Below are 12,110 nucleotides of genomic sequence, written 5' to 3'. Positions count from 1 at the left end.
ACTCAAGCAACAAAGAGCGTTAAGATGCCTCCAGCATGTTTGCTTAAGCTGCTTAGTATGAGGCAGCCAAGTCAACCGGGTATCGAAAACCAACACCAAAAACTGATGCGTCTCCACCACAGCAAGAGGTTCATCGTCAAGATAGAGACGTGGCTCAGGGTGAACAGTGCGTCGCCAGCAGAAATGCACAACGCAGGTCTTGGCAGCTGAAAATTGGAAGCCCTGCACTATTGCCCAAGACTGCACCTTTCGGATAGCACCCTGCAGTTGCTGTCACCAGCTGCAACGCTGGTGGCACTATAGTATAGGCAGAAGTCATCAGCATACAAGGAAGATGGGACAGATGTTCCCACCGCCGCTGCTAGCCCATTAATTGTAATCAAAAAGAGGCAGACACTTAAGGCAGATCCTTGCGGTACCCCATTCTCCTGAAATCGGGGGAACTATGGGAGGCCGCAACTTGCACACGGAAGGAACAAAGCGACAGAAAATTTTGTATGAAAATCGGGGGGCAGACCCCGAAGACCCCAAACATGAAGCGTAGAGAGGATGTGATGTCGCCGTGTCGTATTGTATGCCTCCCGCATGTCAAAAAAGATGGTGACCAGATGCTGTCGGATGGCAGTCTCCAGGCACACCAGATTATTGGCGGCAGAGCGGCCCTTACGGAACCCACCCTGAGACAGAGCCAGAAGGCCCCGAGACTCAAGTAGCCAACTCGACCTACGGCTCACCATGCGTTTGAGCAACTTGCACAGAATGTTGATGAGGCTAATGGGGCAGTGGCTGTCCACCTCCAGTGGGTTCTTGCCAGGTTTCAACACAGGAATTACGATGCTTTCCCGCCATTGCAACGGGAACTCACCCTCAACCCTGATATGGTTGAAAAGGTATAGGAGGTGTCGCTGGCTGTCCACCGAGAGTTGTTTGAGCATCTGACAGTAGATGCAATCTGGCCCGGGAACCGTACCAGGGCAAGCGGCTAGGGCACTTTGGAATTCCCAGTCACTGAACAGAGCATTGTACGATTCAGGGTGGCGCGTGTGAAAGGAAAGGCTCTGACGTTCCAACCGCTCTTTCAGGGAGCAGAAGGCCAGTCGATAATTTGCAGAAGCGGAACTCTGAGCAAAACGCTCCACTAAGCGGTTTGCAATTGTGTTGAAGTCAATACAGACTGCTCCATTCAGGGAAAGTGCAGGTACGCTGACAGGGGTCTGATAGCCAAAGAGTCGCCTAATCTTGGCCCAAACCTGCGATGGAGAGGTACGGAGGCCAATGGTGGAGACATACCTCTCCCAGCAGTCCTGCTTGCATTGGCGAATGAGTTGGTGAGCTCGCGCACAGAGCTGTTTAAAGATGATGAGGTGTTCCAATGAGTGATGCCACTTGTGACGCTGGAGTGCCTGCCTACGATCTTTAATCACCTCAGCGATCTCGGGCGACCACCAAGGCACAGTCCTCCACCAAGGGGACCTGGAAGAACAGCGAATGGCAGATTCTGTGGTAGTAACGATGCTGGTGGTGGTCGAGTGAACAACCACATCAATGGAGTCATTGGGAAGAGGTTCAATAGTGGCAATGGTGGTGAACAAGTCCCCGTTGGCCTTATTCATGGCCCATCTGCAGGGGCACCCAGAAGAGTGACGCTGTGGCAGTGGCAGTGACAGAAAGATCAGAAAGCAGTCACTACCGCACAAATCGTTATGCACACTCCAGTGGACAGATGGTAATACGCTAGGGCTGCAGATAGAAAGGTTGATGGCGGAGTACGTGCCATGCGCCACATTGAAATGTGAGAATGCACCATTATTTAAAAGAGAAAGGTCGAGCTGTTACAATACTTCAATACTTGCTCAACGATGCTGCCTCGGCCTGCTGCCACTGATCCACCCTACACAGGGTTATGGGCGCTGAAGTCGCCCAATAACAGAAAAGGTGGTGGCAATTGGGCTATCAGTGCAGCCAGGACATGCTGCGGGGCATCACCATCCGGTGGAAGATAGACAGTGCAGACAGTAACAGCCCGAGGCGTCCACACCTTAACAGCGACAGCCTCTAAAGGTGTTTGTAGAGGGACAGACTCACTCTACATCTACATCTACATCTACATTTATACTCCGCAAGCCACCCAACGGTGTGTGGCGGAGGGCACTTTACGTGCCACTGTCATTATCTCCCTTTCCTGTTATACTCCGCAAGCCACCCAACGGTGTGTGGCGGAGGGCACTTTACGTGCCACTGTCATTATCTCCCTTTCCTGTTCCAGTCGCGTATGGTTCGCGGGAAGAACGACTGTCTGAAAGCCTCTGTGCGCGCTCTAATCTCTCTAATTTTACATTCGTGATCTCCTCGGGAGGTATAAGTAGGGGGAAGCAATATATTTGATACCTCATCCAGAAACGCACCCTCTCGAAACCTGGCGAGCAAGCTACACCGCGATGCAGAGCGCCTCTCTTGCAGAGTCTGCCACTTGAGTTTGTTAAACATCTCCGTAACGCTATCACGGTTACCAAATAACCCTGTGACGAAACGCGCCGCTCTTCTTTGGATCTTCTCTATCTCCTCCGTCAACCCGATCTGGTACGGATCCCACACTGATGAGCAATACTCAAGTATAGGTCGAACGAGTGTTTTGTAAGCCACCTCCTTTGTTGATGGACTACATTTTCTAAGGACTCTCCCAATGAATCTCAACCTGGTACCCGCCTTACCAACAATTAATTTTATATGATCATTCCACTTCAAATCGTTCCGCACGCATACTCCCAGATATTTTACAGAAGTAACTGCTACCAGTGTTTGTTCCGCTATCATATAATCATACAATAAAGGATCCTTCTTTCTATGTATTCGCAATACATTACATTTGTCTATGTTAAGGGTCAGTTGCCACTCCCTGCACCAAGTGCCTATCCGCTGCAGATCTTCCTGCATTTCGCTACAATTTTCTAATGCTGCAACTTCTCTGTATACTACAGCATCATCCGCGAAAAGCCGCATGGAACTTCCGACACTATCTACTAGGTCATTTATATATATTGTGAAAAGCAATGGTCCCATAACACTCCCCTGTGGCACGCCAGAGGTTACTTTAACGTCTGTAGATGTCTCTCCATTGAGAACAACATGCTGTGTTCTGTTTGCTAAAAACTCTTCAATCCAGCCACACAGCTGGTCTGATATTCCGTAGGCTCTTACTTTGTTTATCAGACGACAGTGCGGAACTGTATCGAACGCCTTCCGGAAGTCAAGGAAAATGGCATCTACCTGGGAGCCTGTATCTAATATTTTCTGGGTTTCATGAACAAATAATGCGAGTTGGGTTTCACACGATCGCTGTTTCCGGAATCCATGTTGATTCCTACATAGTAGATTCTGAGTTTCCAAAAACGACATGATACTCGAGCAAAAGACATGTTCTAAAATTCTACAACAGATCGACGTCAGAGAGATAGGTCTATAGTTTTGCGCATCTGCTCGACGACCCTTCTTGAAGACTGGGACTACCTGTGCTCTTTTCCAATCATTTGGAACCTTCTGTTCCTCTAGAGACTTGCGGTACACGGCTGTTAGAAGGGGGGCAAGTTCTTTCGCGTACTCTGTGTAGAATCGAATTGGTATCCCGTCAGGTCCAGTGGACTTTCCTCTGTTGAGTGATTCCAGTTGCTTTTCTATTCCTTGGACACTTATTTCAATGTGTAAAGGGAGTAAAGGACGTAGATGCAGACGCCACCAGATACCCTCTCATAAGCTGCCCGGTTCCTATAATAACCCCGATAGCCATAGAAGGCGGGGGTTCGCATCACCGGTAACCTTCATTGCGGGTCATATACCCTGATGCCACCCATTCTGACCAAGGGCGCTCTCCACGGGCGCCACCCTGCCTCAGCAAGGGCCACCTGGCAGGATGGCCACTGCCGCGAGTCCCGATGCCCCATGGAGATAGGCATCTACTCCTTGGCATACATGGGGAGTTAACGGCGCAGGCATCAGCAGAGCGATCCGTGTGTTGTCACGGGGCTACAACCAACAGGGTACATGGCGGCCCCACCACAATGGACTGGTTACCGTGCTGGGTATCAGGTGCAAGGAAGCCCACGGTTGTCGTCTCTGCAAAAAGCAACACTGCAAGGTGGAAATCGCACCCAGGAATGAATCCTGGCCAAGAGATGGAGAACGAGCGGGACGGCAATGCGACGACGAGAAGGATGGCTAAAGGTCTCAATGCACAATGGTCACAATGTACCATGTAAGGCGCCCTTCCCCAATTGGCTCGCTCTTCAGAAGAATTTGGAAATATGGAGGTCAAACCCAAGAGGGGACAATCACATATAGGCCGAAACGTTTGAGACTCCATTCAGTTGCCTCTTACGACAGGCAGGAGTACCGCGGACCTATTCTAACCCCCGAACCCGCAGGAGGGGTGGGTAGACTGATATTTCGAAACTGTGTTCATTATGTAGCAAACATATTTCTGAAGAGTTTGATGTATACAACATATATGTTCAAGGAAATGTAAGACATTATTCGATCTTAAGTGTGCCGAAGTGCAGTGCCATGCCACGCCATGCCATGCCATGCCATGCCATGCCATGCCTCTTCACACAGCATTCTTCTGTTGCATGTCACTGTATTTCCCTCTGTGGAATTCAAACGTGTGTCTTTTGTAGTGGAAGCCATCAAAACTATATTCACGACATCCTTGACATCCTACCCCCTTTAAAAAATAACTCACAATTAATACTGGGTGAGATTATTTATGACTGGGAGAATATCTCTTTTAACCAGGAGAATCAGAATTCCTCAGAAAATTTGCACTCTTTATTGTCTATTAGCTAATAATTTTCTCTTTTGTGTGACATAAAATTAAATACAGGAAACATAAAAACAGTAAAGAGAAGAGGCAAGCAAGACAGTACACATTTCTTCAGTTCTTGTGCCCCAGCATTTTTTTCTCTTTAATCTTGCTACAGCTTTACATGGCGTGCTTTCCTTTCTGCAAAAGAATCTATTATCTCATTAAACTTCATCAAACGTTTTGCTACTTGAAAACCCAAAATGTTGTTGTCTAATACTGAAAAAGCTTTTAATATGAATAGTACCAAAAACTGGTGTGGTTCCTTGATTTGACTGCATCTATTTCATCATTGTCTACTAGTTAACTGAAACAGGCCTTCTTAATATTGCAGCAGTTGTAACACGTGCCAAATAAGCGAGACTGTTTTGGCACAAATTGTCATTTTTATGCACCTCATTTACATAAATAACACAACAGAACATAATTCATGATTTACCAATATCAAATGCCTATTAGGCCTACCACAAGCAAAAAGTTTTACATTAGGAAATAGTTCCAAATTTCATTCATATGCTCCAGTTTCTCAAGCATGAGATCTGAAAGTAATAGTACCACATTTTTATATAAAATTGAGATCATCATGTTCATCTGTATAATTTGTGAGATGTCCCCGTTTCTTCTCCTGCCCCATTCTAACAAACAATCTTGTCATCACTCATTCTGTAATGGTTCCTGCCACTGTCAAAACTTATTGGCTGGTTAACTTCAGTAATTCCAACATATTCTCTGGTTAGGTGTCACTACGCATTCGTACAACACATTTTCTATGTTACTCCGAAGTAGAACTTAACGCACCTGCTAACCAGGGACTGCATAACTAGTAGTGCAGTGATCTGACAAAAATTTTCTGTCAGGAGTTCATTGCCTTGGATACACTGAGAAGAAATATGTAATCTTTCTTGCCTATTATTCCTGTTTGTCTTTTATTTCCACTATCATAGTCTAAATCTATGAATTTCGCTAATTATTATAACAACACTGATCATTTGCACACCCAATCAACCACATAAACAAACACCGATTGGCATTCATCCATTCGAGTTTATTTTCTCAGCTCAACCCTTTTGTCTGGGGGAACTTTTTTTTTTAATTTCTAGATGCGACGAGGACTCCCATGGCAGACACATCACATACACTATGCACACATTAAAAAATCAACTTATGATTCTTAAACTGTGTTAAAAAATGTTCAAAAACCAACTGGGATGCATTTCAAAATCATATGAATAATTGATAGACCAAAGCATGCTGGATGCTACGTGCTTGTGAAACAATGTTTTTTCCTTCAAGAATATAAATTTGGTGCCCTCTGAAACTACCACCCAGGGTAGGTATCCCAGCCCCCCCCCCCTTCTCCCCCGTGATCTGGGCTTGTTTACAGCATATTTCAAATATACCAAAAAACTCTGCACTAACAAACTATTATGTAATGCAGAGTGCAAATATCCTTCAGACATTTTATTCAAACCAAACAAAGGTGCAGCAACAGAAATATGTTTCCACCATCTAAAGAAAGTGGTGATAGTAACAAAATTGTTTAACCTCAAACCCAATACGAAATACAGTTGTTTCATTAATTATTTTAATTTAATGACTATCAGAATTTTGGTGAAATGTTTTATCTATTACACAAGAAATTACATTTCTGCCTTGCAACTTTACTAATCCCAATCCAAAGCCTAGATAAAAAAATTAAGATGGAAAATAACTACAATGAATCTACAGATTTTCAATTACTTTGTGTGTGTGTGTGTGTGTGTGTGTGTGTGTGTGTGTGTGTGTGTGGGTGGTGTTTTTTTTTTTTTTTTTTTTTTTTTTTTTTTTTTTTTTTTTTTTTTTTTTTTTTTTGTTGTTTTAGGGCGCACAACTTCAATGGTCATTAGCGCCCTGACGACGTTAAGAATGCACCGCGAGGCACAAGTTTAAAACAACAACTAAAAGGGAAAACACGATAAAAGACAGACTGACAGGCATAGGATTAAAAACAGCATCACCAAATGTCCTTAGTGAGGTTTGTCAAATTGATAAAACGAAGAACACGAGCAGCTGCTCGTGGGTCATCCGCTAAAATGGCATCTAAAGTACATGGCAGGTTAAGATCGAGACGCAGTGCGTTAAAATCCGGACACAACATTAAAATGTGGCGGACCGTCAGCAATTGCCCACATGGGCAGAACGGTGCCGGCACAGCCGTCAGCAGATGGCGATGGCTGAACCGGCAGTGTCCAATTCTTAACCGGGCCAAAACTACCTCCTCCCACAGAGAAGGGCGTGAGGAGGACGTCCAAGCCACAGGAAGAGGTTTCAAGGCCCGAAGCTTGTTGGCTGTAAGGGCAGCCCAATCGGCATGCCACAGCGATAAAATGCGCCGACAAATAACCCGGCTAAAATCTGACGAAGGGACACAACAAGAAGCTGTCCGAGGCTGGAGGACCGCAGTCTTGGCCGCGGCATATGCAGCTTCGTTCCCAGGGATACCGACATGGCCAGGGACCCACATAAAGCTAACCGGAGAACCGACGTCCACCAGCTGCCGAAGAGAGCTTTGGATCCGGTGCACGAAAGGGTGAACCGGATACGGATCACTGAGGCTCTGGATGGCACTCAGGGAGTCGGAGCAGATGACATAAGCAGAATGTCGGTGGCGGCAGATGTAAAGAACAGCCTGGTAGAGGGCAAAGAGCTCAGCTGTGAAGACCGAACAATGGCCATGGAGCCGGTATTTGAAACTTTGTGCCCCGACAATAAACGAACACCCGACCCCGTCATTGGTCTTAGAGCCGTCTGTATAAATGAAAGTCATGTTGATGAACTTCCAACGAAGTTCCAAAAAACGGGAGTGGTAGACCGAACCGGGGGTAACCTCTTTTGGGAGCGAGCTGAGGTCAAGGTGAACGTGGACCTGAGCCTGGAGCCAAGGTGGCGTGTGGCTCTCGCCCACTCGAAAGGTTGCAGGGAGTGAAAAATTAAGGTGTTGAAGGAGGCGACGAAAGCGAACTCCAGGGGGTAGCAGGGCAGAGACATACAACCCGTATTGACGGTTGAGAGAGTCGTCAAAAAAGGAACGATAAGACGGATGGTCGAGCATTGACAGTAGCCGACAGGCATACCGACAAAGCAGTATATCGCGCCGGTAGGTGAGTGGCAATTCGCCAGCGTCAGCATGAAGACTCTCTACGGGACTAGTATAAAATGCTCCGATCGCAAGTCGTAAACCCCGATGTTGTATGGAGTTGAGGCGGCGTAAGATGGATGGCCGTGCAGAGGAGTATACGAAGCTCCCATAATCCAGCTTGGAGCGGACGATCGACCGATATAGACGAAGTAGGACGGTTCGATCCGCTCCCCACGACATACCACTGAGAACACGGAGGACATTTAAAGAACGGGTACAACGGGCGGCCAAATATGACACATGTGGAGACCAGCTAAGTTTCCTGTCAAATGTAAGGCCTAAAAATTTGGTTGTCTCCACGATTGGGAGAGCAACGGGACCGAGTCGTAAGGACGGTGGGAGAAACTCTTTGTAGCGCCAGAAGTTAATACAGACCGTATTCTCGGCAGAAAAACGGAAGCCATTGGCGACACTCCAGGAGTAAAGACGGTCAAGAGAACGCTGAAGACAGCGCTCCAGGACACGTGTACACTGCGCACTGCAATAGATGGTAAAATCGTCCACGAAAAGGGAGCCTGATACATCATCTGGGAGGCAATCCATTATTGGATTGATCGCGATGGCGAAGAGAGCGACGCTCAAAACTGAGCCCTGTGGGACCCCATTCTCCTGGCGAAAGGTGTCTGACAGGACAGAACCCACACGTACCCTGAACTGTCGATCCATTAAAAAGGAACGAATAAAAAGAGGGAGGCGACCGCGAAGGCCCCATGTATGCATGGTGCGGAGAATGCCCGCCCTCCAACAGGTGTCGTAAGCCTTCTCCAAATCAAAGAACACAGCCGCGGTCGGGCGCTTCCGCAAGAAGTTGTTCATAATGAAGGTCGACAAGGTAACCAGATGGTCAACAGCAGAGCGGCGCCTACGAAATCCACATTGTACATTGGTAAGTAGGCGTCGAGACTCGAGCAGCCAAACCAATCGAGAGTTAACCATTCGCTCCATCACTTTACAGACACAGCTGGTAAGCGAGATAGGTCGATAACTGGAAGGCAAGTGCTTGTCCTTCCCCGGCTTAGGAATCGGGACAACAACAGACTCGCGCCAGCATGCGGGAACATGTCCCTCAATCCAGATGCGATTGTATGTCAGAAGAAGAAAACCTTTACCCGCAGGAGAAAGGTTCTTCAGCATCTGAATATGAATAGAATCAGGCTCTGGAGCAGAGGACCGTGATCGGCCAAGTGCATTTTCGAGTTCCCGCATGGTGCTGGGGCATTATAACTTTCACAATTCGAGGAGCGGAAGTTAGGTGGCCTAGCCTCCTCTGCCTGTTTGCGGGGAAGGAAGGCAGGGTGGTAATGAGCGGAGCTCGAAACCTCTGCGAAAAAGCGGCCGAAGGCATTGGAGACAGCCTCAGGCGCCACAAGGACGTCATTCACGACCATCAAGCCAGAAACTGGTTGAGTGGACCTTAGTGCCAGATAGCCGGCGCAGGCTACCCCAGACAACAGAAGAAGGAGTAAAACTGTTGAAGGTGCTTGTGAAAGCAGCCCAGCTGGCTTTCTTGCTTTCTTTAATAATACGACGACACTGAGCATGTAATCGTTTATAATTGATACAATTCGCCACTGTAGGGTGGCATTTAAAGGTGCGTAAAGCACGTCGACGAGCACGTAAAGCGTCTCTACATGCTGCGGACCACCAGGGGACCGGTAAGCGACGTGGAGAAGAAGTAGGGTGAGGGATGGAATATTCAGCAGCAGCGAGAATGACTTCCGTGAGGTGTGCGACCTGACGATCGCAGCTTGGGAAGGTTTGATCCTGAAAGGTCGCCCTGGAAGAGAAGAGCCCCCAGTCTGCCTTGGAGATGGTCCAACTAGAGGAGCACGGAGAGGGGGTATGCTGCAGGAGATGGATAACACACGGGAAGTGGTCGCTCGAATATGTATCAGAAAGTGCATACCACTCAAACCGGCGTGCAAGTTGGGGAGTACATATAGAGAGGTCTAAATGGGAATAGGTGTGAGATGTGTCCGAAAGAAAAGTAGGGGCGCCTGTATTGAGGCAGACAAGATTGAGCTGGTTGAAAAGGTCTGCTAACAAGGAGCCCCTCGGGCAGGATGCTGGAGAGCCCCGAAGGGGATGGTGGGCATTGAAGTCTCCAGTTAACAAAAATGGTGCAGGTAGCTGAGCAATAAGTTGCATCATGTCTGCCCTGGTAACGGCAGATGACGATGGAGTGTAAACGGTACAAATGGAGAATGTTAAAGTGGGGAGAGTAATGCGGATGGCAACTGCCTGCAGGCCGGTGTGCAACGTGATGGGATCGTAGTAAATATCATCCCGGACCAGCAACATAACCCCTCCATGAGCTGGGATACCTACCACAGGGGGTAGGTCAAAACGCACAGAGGTGTAGTGTGCCAAGGCAATTTGATCGCATGGGCGTAGCTTCGTTTCCTGGAGGGCTACGACGAGCGGACGGTGCAAGCGGAGCAGCAACTTCAAGTCCTCTCGGTTGGAGCGAATGCTGCGAATATTCCAGTGAATAAGTGCCATCGTAAGAAAAGGAAGATGAAAGAAGGGGTCACCTCGAAGGCCGCTGAGGGCCTGGCTTCGAGCGAGCACTGCCACCGCTATCAGTAGGCGGACAGTCATCGTCCATTGGGTCTATAGGTTCATCGGCCATCTTGGGAGGATGGCCGGGAGGGGGAGCCTTCCTCCGCCGGTGAATGGCCAGATGTTCGGCTACCAGCGGTGCGGCCAGGCGAAACGAATGACGGCCTGGGGCGGCAACCGCTGGTTGGCGCAGGAGAAGAAATGCCCGGACCCGCAGGGTGTGTGTGTGTGTGTGTGTGTGTGTGTGTGTGTGTGTGTGAGAGAGAGAGAGAGAGAGAGAGAGAGAGAGAGAGAGAGAGAGAGAGAATACTCTATGATCATGTGCACTTAATTCCCGATATCTCAAGTTCCTTCAGATAACAGTTACCATAATTGCTTTAACTTACTATACTTCTCCAAAATCTGCCTCGTCACAAATATTTTAATGGAAGTAATGTGCAACACACTAGACAGTGAAATCCCTTTATAGGTTTTACAATCCCTTCATTATTTTAGCTGCTTACAGCAACAACTGTAGTCACTGGTTTCTGCTCCTCTGCTTATTTGTTCCTGTGCTCACAATGTCTGCAGAATATTGTACTATTCTCTCAGTAACCTTTGCTTTCTTACCTTCTAACATATGTGCTGTTATTCTATATCCTCCTAAGGCCTTTTTTTGGTGCTGCTCTCATAACCTCTTCATGCTGCCTAATCAGTATAATTATTCTGCATTTGTGATACATATCTAGACATGAGGTTCTTTTGACGTCCACATAGAATTGCTTCAGCCGAGTCACATTTCTGTTACTGACACAAAGCCAGTTTAATCTAAACTACCTAATATTTGTAATTTTCAGCTCACTATCAACAAAATATTATGGATATGTTCTCTAATATAGAGAAGTTTATGATGATCCAGTCATGAGACTAAATTACTTTCCAAAAGGTCTATTACCACTATTCCATCATCAAATTCATTGTTTATATATGTAACCAATAATTACCTATAATTATTGAATTGTAGCATTATCACGTGAAATGAAGCAGAGGAAACTATGGATAAGAAATTGGTGTCCACTTAGTGATGAACATAAAATTTTTATCAACGTTGGTCAATTTCTTGCCATTCGTTGGTTTGCCAGCATCACTGTTTCACCAGTCAGACGTTCACTCGTTAACAAAGACAATGAACACATTATCAAAATTACTGTGTGTGCAATGGAAGTTACTGCAGTACCAGACAAATGTACGTGGAGACAACCCTAAGATCTAATAGCAGAATTATACTGCCCACCATCTCAACTGCGAGAATATTTGACAGTATCACAAGAAGTATTCAGTAATCCGATTCCTAAACCCTCAGTAGAAAAAAGACTGCAGAAAAGTGAACATTCCCTTCCCTACATAAAAAAAGAAACAACATAAAGGCATTGTCTCTTAATATACAAGATTTCAAACTTAGGAAAATGCTAAATTTTGATATTAACTTTGCTTTCTATGAAGATTACTTGTTATTATCCCTCATTATGTTGTGTA

General features: G+C 46.7%; 1 protein-coding gene across 4 annotated transcripts in view; it reads right to left on the bottom strand.

Annotated features, from left to right (window-relative positions):
* The window catches only part of LOC126100753 (TRAF-type zinc finger domain-containing protein 1-like), a 68,704-nt gene that overhangs the window by 21,019 nt on the left and 35,575 nt on the right, over positions 1–12,110 (bottom strand). The gene's annotated exons all lie outside the window — the stretch shown is intronic.

Source organism: Schistocerca cancellata, chromosome 9, assembly GCF_023864275.1.
Source record: "Schistocerca cancellata isolate TAMUIC-IGC-003103 chromosome 9, iqSchCanc2.1, whole genome shotgun sequence".
NCBI lineage: Eukaryota > Metazoa > Arthropoda > Insecta > Orthoptera > Acrididae > Schistocerca > Schistocerca cancellata.
The sequence above is the reverse complement of the archived record's forward strand: the minus strand, read 5'-3'. Positions and strand labels throughout refer to the sequence as shown.